Raw genomic sequence first — 9,468 nt, 5'->3', positions numbered from 1 at the left:
TACAAAAACGAATGCAGTAACAGTTTCAAAGTCCTTTGTTAATTAGCTAAAATGAAAAAAGCATTTTGAGTGCTTTTAGAAAAACAGAATGAGAATGAATAATCAGTTTCAAGTGTCATAGAATTATTTAAAAAAGAAAAAGTGTTACATTGACATCCTTGGGGAAGAGTTTCTAAAGAGCCTGTGTTCCTTGGTCCATATCTTTGTAAGAAAGTAGTTATATTGGTGTTATTAATTGCTCTCTAGTGTCTGAAATACAATCTTTGATAGGTAGGTGTGAGAAGGGGAATGAATGTTAAACATTTTGTCATTACCCACTGAACGAGGGGTTGAATGTGTGTGTGTGTGTGTGTGTGTGTGTGTGTGTGTGTGTGTGTGTGTGTTTATGTGTGTGATTTTTAAAAGCATGCTTCGTTTGTAGGACTTATCTGGCTTCCCAAATAGAGATTGTTGATCAAGGCAAGGGGAGGATAGTCAGTGTTTTAAGCCTGAGGATTTTATAATATATCATTACCAGGAATATGTAACATATTCAGGTGAATGAGCATATTTTGTGGCACAATTTTATTTAAGCGACTTTAAATGCAAGGTGATGTTTAAAGTAGGAAATATTTGGGGCGCCTTGGTTCCAGCTCAGGTCATGATCTCATGATTGTGAGATCGAGTCCCGAGTCAGACTCTGTGCTGAGAGCCCAGAGCCTGCTCAGGATTCTCCGTCTCCCTTTCTCTCTGCCCCGCTTTCTCTCTGCCCCTTCCCTGCTTGTGCTCTCTCATTTTCTCAAACTAAATACATTAATTTAAAAAAATAAAGTAGAAATTATTCAAACAGAGAGGAATGGGGCCAGGGAGATAGGTTATAAAGGGAGGCAAAAGAAATAGTGGATGATCAGCATGGGGTCTGTGAAGTCACAAGTTGGCTTTGAAGAAGGAAGGGGCCTCACAAGTGGAAGATACTGAAGAGATCCTGAGACCCCGACTAAGAAAAAGGTGGTGGAATCTGTTGATGAACAGCTTATTGCTTAAGGAGGAAGATGTTACTGAAGGGGTCATGGATCAAATGCTTTTAAAAACATAGACAATGAGAACATAGTTACTCATTTGGGGTATTTTTAGTAAAGGGAAGAACAATGTGTAGCTGATAAAGAAATCAATGGGATTAAGTGAGGTTGTATTTTTGTTTTCAAACACATTCAAAATGGGAAGAAGAGAAATGAAGACACCAGGTCCCAGAAGAAGATGTGAAGGTCCGGGAGAAAAATCAAATCTATTCAAGGATCTAGGGGGTGGGTTTGGAGACCCAAAGCTAGCTTTGTAAAGAGGCAAGAGCATTGTTGGTTCATCTTAGTCTAATAGGAAAATAGTACATCAACCCAAAGGAAAAACATAGACTCAAGCACCTTGAGCAGTATTTCAAGTAAACGATTCAACAAATGCGTTAACAAAGTCGATATTAACTATGCCACGAAAATTTGTTATTTTGAGTTTTATTTATTAATTTATTTATTTTTAAATTTTTTTTTCAACGTTTATTTATTTTTGGGACAGAGACAGAGCATGAACGGGGGAGAGGCAGAGAGAGAGAGAGGGAGACACAGAATCAGAAACAGGCTCCAGGCTCTGAGCCATCAGCCATCAGCCATCAGCCCAGAGCCTGACGCGGGGCTCGAACTCCCGACCGCGAGATCGTGACCTGGTTGAAGTCGGACGCTTAACCGACTGCGCCACCCAGGCGCCCCTGTTATTTTGAGTTTTAAATAAAGGCAACTGGGAAATTGGACCCGAATAAGCGTTAGAGATAGGCAAGAAGATTTTCTTAACATACAGAAATATAAATACCCATCTCACTGTTCAAGGTCAATTACTGGCAACAGTTGGAATATTCTAATAATAAGACCTAAATGAATTTCAAATTTTCTTGCACAGTCTCTGGGTCATTCCTGCTCCTCATTTAACTTAAGCTTGCTTTTTATGATACGTTTTGTATGATGCATTTAAAGTGTTTTGAGTTTTCCTCTCATCTTAAAGAATGCAAATACGTTATAACCACAACAAACTTATTTCTCTGCCTGAAAAAGTCAAATAAGACACATAATGTCAAGATACCTATTTAAAGGAAGACTGTAATCTGTTCAGGAGACCTTGCTGATCCCTCATACACCTTAACCTATTTCAGAAGACTTCCCCAGAAGCTCTTCCCTAAGATATGTGTGTTCTTCAATCAGAACAAAGAGGGATCTCATTTTCTGATATTGCAGTAAAATGTAAGTACAGCCCTCTAGGTTAAATTATGTGGAAATACTTTCTTTGAAAAAGGACTCAGGGGGAAGCAAGCAGAATTGAAATTGACTTGAATATCCGAGCCACAGTTCTAACACTCTGGATCATAACCAATCATCTCACCTGATTTTATTTATCCTCCTTCCCTGTCCCATTTCGTTTTCAATGTATGGGTTTGGAACAAGCTTGATTAGAACCAGTAACCATTACAACATTCTCTGCTATGAATTAAGAATGAGGGATTAGCCGTAAGAGTGATCGTTACAACATTGTCTATAGCCCATGTTGCATTAAAGTTCTCAAATTATAATGCTTCAGTTATCTTGCTGACGCTCAGAACTGCTTTTGATCTGAATGTCTATTTGTCAAGGTATATACGTATGGGGGTGGTTGGTTATTGTTTAAACGAAGAAGGGATTGTTTCATGACTGAAGCATTGAGTTGTTTTCATAGATTGACCCCCTCTAAATGGAGTAGGAATTAGTATTGTGTCCTTCATTTCAGTAAAAACGTACTGGACCAAGTAAAATGTACTAAAGGCTTTGCAAAGTGTTGGGGAATGCAAAGATGGTTCCTCTCTTTTTTAAAAAAATTTATTTTTTAATGTTTATTTACTTTTTGAGAGAGAGAGAGAGTGAGAGAGAGCGAGAGCATGAGTGGGGGAGGGGTAGAGAGAGAGGGAGAGAGAGAATCCCAAGCAGGCTCCACACCACCAGTACAGAGCCCCATGCAGGGCTCATACTTAAGAACCCCGAGACCATGACCTGAGCCGAAATCAAGAATCAGCGGCTTAACTGACAGAGATTTGTATTTCCATTGTTCTATCTGGCACTGTGTGAGGGACATTTATCATTACTTTCATGCCCCTAGACTTTGGACTATCATCCACATTTGAGAGGATTTCTGTTTTACAAGTTTTGGTGGAAGACACTCTTCATGGGAGCTAAAACCATTACATGACCATGGCATCATGGACCACTTACATTTCCATTCAAGAGAGGTCTCAATGTAAAGCTACAGTATAGCTAACAAGCCTCCATGGTTGCAACCATGGGGTTCACACAGCGTTCACAACCAGGCCATGCTCTCCCTTGGCTGCTCACGGCTTAAGGCTGACCACAGTGGAATTTCTGCATTCTGGCTCTTTCTCCCCAACTGGGATGCTTCAAAGGAGTACCCTTTGCCCTGTGGTTCTCTGTCAGCCCAGGTGGGGTGGTCTTAGAGCTGCGAGGATGGAGAGGCTCCCCTTACCCGATCCTCCTGTCTCCATACTCTCCCTTCTCTTTGTATCTGTCCAGCTTGCCTCACAGTCTCAACGCTCTCCCTGCCCCTTCCTGCCTTCTCTCCCCTTTACTCTCCACTAATATTTGCCTCAATAAATCTTTTGCACACATAATTCCATTCTGTCATCCATGTCCTGGAAGACCCAAATGAATACAATGCCAGTCCTCAAGCTTGTACTTGATACACAGGGTTTTATTTTCCCCTCAGAGAGGGTCGATACATTTCATTAGGGAGGACCTCCTTAAACTGTATGCAAGCGGAGGTGGGATCCAGCTTCACACGCCTCCTATGATAAGAAATTATGAAGCGCCAAAATCAATAAATCTGTGTCAAATGCAAATAGTTGGTTGTAGTCCAGGCAAAATACACAGAGCCAAAATTAAATGCCACTGCAATCTCCGGAAAGCTTCCTTAACTGAAATAGCCATTCTTTTTTCAGAAATTCAATGAGGAGACATGTAAAAAAATGCCAGTGCCATATACCAAGAAATAAAAAGTCACAATGCATGGAATTTTTGCTGGTCCTTCATGTTTCATGTCGTTGAACTATTCTATCACATTACTAACTTGTTCATAACTCACTGGATTCCACGTGAGGATAAAATAGAACCTGGGGTGTTGGGACACCCTTTTACTTCTCAAGTTTGGCTACCTGCTGGTGCTTACTCAGACACTTCAAATATTGATCTTTGTAGACAGGGTCATGGGACTAAATCATAACACATTTAGAAACATAACACTAGTCAACTAGTTCATTAGACCTACCCCGTTCACTAGTCTTGGAGGTACTCCTGGACAGTGGGGACATTAAAGTATCAATATTTTGACCTATGCCTCCTCTCCCAGACTACAGTTATTCTCTTAGCAAGTGGCCCCCCAAGACTAAAGAAGTACTTTAGGATGGTTGCGTTTCATGAACCCAGAGGCCAGTTTCCTGAATGCAGGATTGTGGCTCTAGTCCGTATTGTCCTCCAGCTAAATGTCCTGGGTATGAAGTCCCAACGTGGCTCTATTGACCAGTTCATCTAAATGCTACCAGCCTTTCACGGAATTTAAAGATTCAGTGTATTACAACAATTACACAACTTTAGCCGGAACTAGTAATACTAGTCATATATACTGCTCCATATTGCTTCCTAAATGCTATAAACCTAGTGCTGCACCTTGATATTTTAGATTTCAGTATCTACTCTTTTGTCTTACTGGTAGTCTTAGCCTTAAGACACCTTAATTCACATTTCTAGATGCCATTCTGAGATTGGTATACTCAGAAATTCAGATGAAGGGTTTCTCAGGGATGTTTGACATCTTGAGAACCCACCAGCAGGCCAACACAAACCCAATAATACAAGAAAATGATTTGGACTCTTGAGATTAATACTTGCAGGCTTCTATTCCATATCACATCCTAGGAAAGGAAGTAGAACATGAAGGTACCTTGGGAAACTGCCTTCTTGTTACACAGTGGAGTGCTCTGAGAATGTAGGTGTGGGTCTGCTGTTCCCTCCTTTTGTCCACTCTGAGTCAGTTACTTTGCCATAAATTTAGGAAGCATTTTCAGGAGTCCGAGACCTCATGGCCTTCATGTAGTCATGAGCACCATTAGAAATCTGGGAATCTCATCTATATCTATATCTATATCTATATCTATATCTATATCTATATCTATCTATATATTATTTCCAACTTTGTGGCAAAAAAAAAAAAGCAAACAAAAAACTTAACCAGTTGCTAAGGTAGTTTGTGTGGACAAAGTATGTGTGCCAAGGCAGTAGCCTCACTGGCCCCGTGGTACTACACCACCAGGCCAGACTTGCTGCAGACAGAGCATGGACTTTTTGAATCTGTACTGTGGAAAGATGCTGTTAGGACATCTGCTGTCCTCTCAGAAGACAGGCATGACCCACGAGAATACTATCAGACCCATGGTATCGCTTTCATATGCTTGATTCCAGGACCAAATGAATTAAGAGAAACAATGACTTAGAACACGGTATGCCCTACAATCAGCACTCAGTAAATATCAGTGTTTATCTTGACAGAGTTTAAAAGAAATAATCTCAGGGATTAAGACCCAAGGCTATCTCAGGGAAGCAAAGGGATGCCAATCGTTCTGAGCCAAGCGATTAGATTATTGAGTGAGGTAAAGATAGAAGCTCAGAGACAAGGCACTTAGGATCAATAACCTATAAAAACTGAAAAGCCAAGTACTCCAAGGTGGAAAAAAGACCCTGAGGGCTTCTCTGCCCTCCATGTGCTTGAAGGGGAAGAGGGGATAAGTGAGAAAGAGACTGGTTTGGAGCTAGAATAATTCATAGAAAATGTGTTTCGCAGGGACCCATGCAGATCAAATCAAATATACAAGGTAGGAGCGCCTGTGTGGCGCAGTCGGTTAAGCGTCCGACTTCAGCCAGGTCACGATCTCGCGGTCCGTGAGTTCGAGCCCCGCGTCGGGCTCTGGGCGGATGGCTAGGAGCCTGGAGCCTGTTTCCGATTCTGTGTCTCCCTCTCTCTCTCTGCCCCTCCCCCGTTCATGCTCTGTCTCTCTCTGTCCCAAAAATAAATAAACGTTGAAAAAAAAATATACAAGGTAAGGGCGAAACTACACGCTTTTCAAGGCAATAGTCATTCATACAGTCAAACGATTCTGAATCGTGAGGAAAGGTGATGGGGCCAGAATGCACAGTGGCTAGTGATCTGGGAAAGGATCCAGGCCTCCAGGGACTGAGGTCTGGCAAGGATGTGCAGTTTGTGAGAACACTAGGCAAGTAGGCGGGCCCTGCTTTATGCCCAAAACTTTCCTCTCTCTATAGTTTCCTAGGGTAATTAAAACTTTCAATGTCTCATAGCCAGTCTCCTCTAATAAGTACTGGTTGATAGAAATAGATTTTCTTATGAAGTTGACCCAAATGCCTTCCCATTGATTCTGTGTATGGACCTACATGTGCATCTAAGTATGGGCATAATATCATGTTTTGGTTATATTACTAAAATTCTGATGATTATAGAATATAAGGCAGGAAAACTTACAGAAGTATGTGTATTATAAGACATGGTGCAGCATTAATGCGTACAGAGTGAGATAAACATAGGCTTGAATACTATCCTTTAGTATTTAAAAGAATCAGCTGGCTGAGCCACCCAGGCACCCCATGTTGAAATTTATTTTTAAAGCTTCTGTAGAAGTCACAGTGGCAGCAGCATCAAAGTCAGCTTCAGGAGCACACACAGGGAGTGCAGGACCCAGGTTCCTGATCAGTTGCTACAGACACAGACCCTAGCATATCAGTGCAGAGTGTGGGCTTATGGGCTCTGAGTAATGCCTCTTTCTTTATTCCTTTTACTTTTCAAGGATGGAGAATGAGGGTAGCTGCTTTCTGCAACTGCTTATCTCCAATTAACACCAACATCTTTTCTTTCCTCCTGTAGTGTTTCCAACACTTTTGCAACAAATCCCTGTATTAAATTCTTCTCTGTGCAACATACATGCGGTATATTCCGTTTTCCATACTGAATCTCCACCGCTGTGGTATTTCCTATCAGGAGTAGGTACACTTGAATTTTGTGAAAGATACAAGGATATTTAATTAATATCATTGGCATTCCTGTGTCCACCTTTGGTGGTGCAGACAGAGGTACTGTAGTCAGGAAGGGCAAACCCACAGACAAAATCAAAGGGAATGGGTCAAGTGTATACAACCTGGCATCATATGACTGGTTGCTCTCTGTAGACAATACCCCAAACTGGGGCTCATGACTGACTTCTGCTTGGCAGCTTGGGGACAGCTCAAAAATGGCTGTTGAGTTAGCTCTGGTGACAGCAAGTTGTCCTTTAACATCTACCTAAGCAAGTCTCTGTGCTACATCCCCACCTCTGATAAGGCTGATATTGTCACCCGAAAATTCATGTCCACTTGGAACTTGTGAGTGCGACTTTATTTGGAAATAAAGAAATAAAGTCTTTGCAGATGTAACCACTTGAAGATGAGGTCATACTAGATTAGATTAGGTGCTCAATGCAGTAACTGTTGCCATTTTAAGAAGTAGGGGATTTAGTCACAGAGACAGACAACTAAGGAGAACTCTACGCGACAGTGGAGGTAGAGATCTGAGGGATAAATCTACACACCAAGGAATGTCACGAATTTTGAACAACCACCAGAAGCTAGGGAGAGGCAAGGAAGGATTTTCCAGACTCTTAAGGGGAAGCACGGGTCTGAAAATAGCTCTATTTCAGTCTTCGACATCCACAAGTGTGAGAGTGTAAATTTATGTTGTTTTAAGTTTGTGGTAATTTGTTGTAGCAGCCACAGGAAATTAATGTAGTCTCTTGGTTGGACATTTCTGGAGAATTTTTATCTTTTTAAATTAGGTACTATCTCAGTTCATTTGGGCTGCTATAATAGAAAACCATAGACTGGGTGGCTTAACCGGCAAAAATTTACTGCAGTTCTGCAAGCTGAGAAGTAGAATATCAAGGCCTGGCAGGTTTGATGTCTGGTGAGGGCCCTGTTTCTTGGTTGGTAGACACCTGTCTTTTCACTGTGTCCTCATGTGGAGAAAATAAAGAAGAAACACTCTGGATTCTCTATTATAAGGGCACCAATCCCATTCATGAGGGTTCCACCCTCTTGACCTAATCACCTTCCAAAGGACCCACCTCCTTAGACCATCACAATGGGGACAGGTTTCAACATATGAATTTGGGGTTGGGGCAGAAACATTCAGTCCATAACAGACACAGACAAGCTTCACTTTGCAAATAGTCTATAACTATAATACACAATTTACAAAAAGACCAAAGAAAAACTATCTTCCCACCAGGTGAACACATACTAAATCTGTGTATTTTTCCAACATTTTACCTGTATGTATGGCAAAGGTCATGGCCTCTAGAGCCAAGCTGCACTGGCTTAAATCTAGGTCTGGGTAACCTCTGCGTGCTTCTGTTTTCTTATTTGCGTAATAAGGCAAATAACAGTACCTATCTCAGAGAACTGTGAAGATTTAATGGTTACATCAGTGTAACGTGCCAGTCGACACAGTTTGTGGCCTTCAACATACTGGTTTCATGGAACTGAAATCCACTGTATTGAATTTTGTACCTTCACTGTTTTTAAATGGACATATATACAAAATATATGTCAATTTAATCTAATTACCAATATAGTGAGTGCCTCATATTTCTACAGCGTGCTCACCCAAGGAAGATCAGCAATGAAACCATTCTGAAAGGATACACCCTAAATGAGACTATTTTTTTTTTAAATATCAAAACTCAGTGCCAGTATTAAAACTCAGTGAAACACATTTCTGTGTTATGCTTTTAGTTCTTTTTTATCAGGTCCTCATTCAAAGCTATTAAGTTTCCACGTGGTATCAGAACTTTATAACCATCTTGTATTGTATCAATTCCGTTCACATTCGAACCATTCGGAAGTGAGAAAAAAAAAAGAAAACATTTTTGCTCCATTACTATAAATATGTTATTTTCAAAATTACAACTAGCTGCCAGAGAAAGCCTGTCACCACAATCGAGTCTAGGTATTATTGGGCAAAACAACTATATAACCATCTCATTTTGGTTAAATAATTAGTAAAACCCCTTCGTCCCTTTATTCACGTTAAGCTTTTGAAGTGTTAAGCTAAAAAAGGAAAAAAAAAAAGTCACACAGATGAGCTCCACTTTCCAAAGGCACAGATGAGAGGGAGAATGAATGGTTGACCGAAACCTCAGGTCTCCGTGGAAGGCCTGGGCAAGCTAGTAGTTCAGTGATCATTTTGACAGAACTGAATAAACCACTCGGAATCCTTTGTCATCCATGACTGAGAAAGGCAAGTTTTCTCTCCCATTTTTTTTCCTGACTGCATTCATACTGCAGTTTCTAAGGTTTAGAGTTCAACTCA

Source organism: Herpailurus yagouaroundi, unplaced genomic scaffold (genome assembly GCF_014898765.1).
Source record: "Herpailurus yagouaroundi ecotype Mexico unplaced genomic scaffold, PumYag 181, whole genome shotgun sequence".
NCBI lineage: Eukaryota > Metazoa > Chordata > Mammalia > Carnivora > Felidae > Herpailurus > Herpailurus yagouaroundi.
This window is presented reverse-complemented; position numbering follows the sequence as displayed.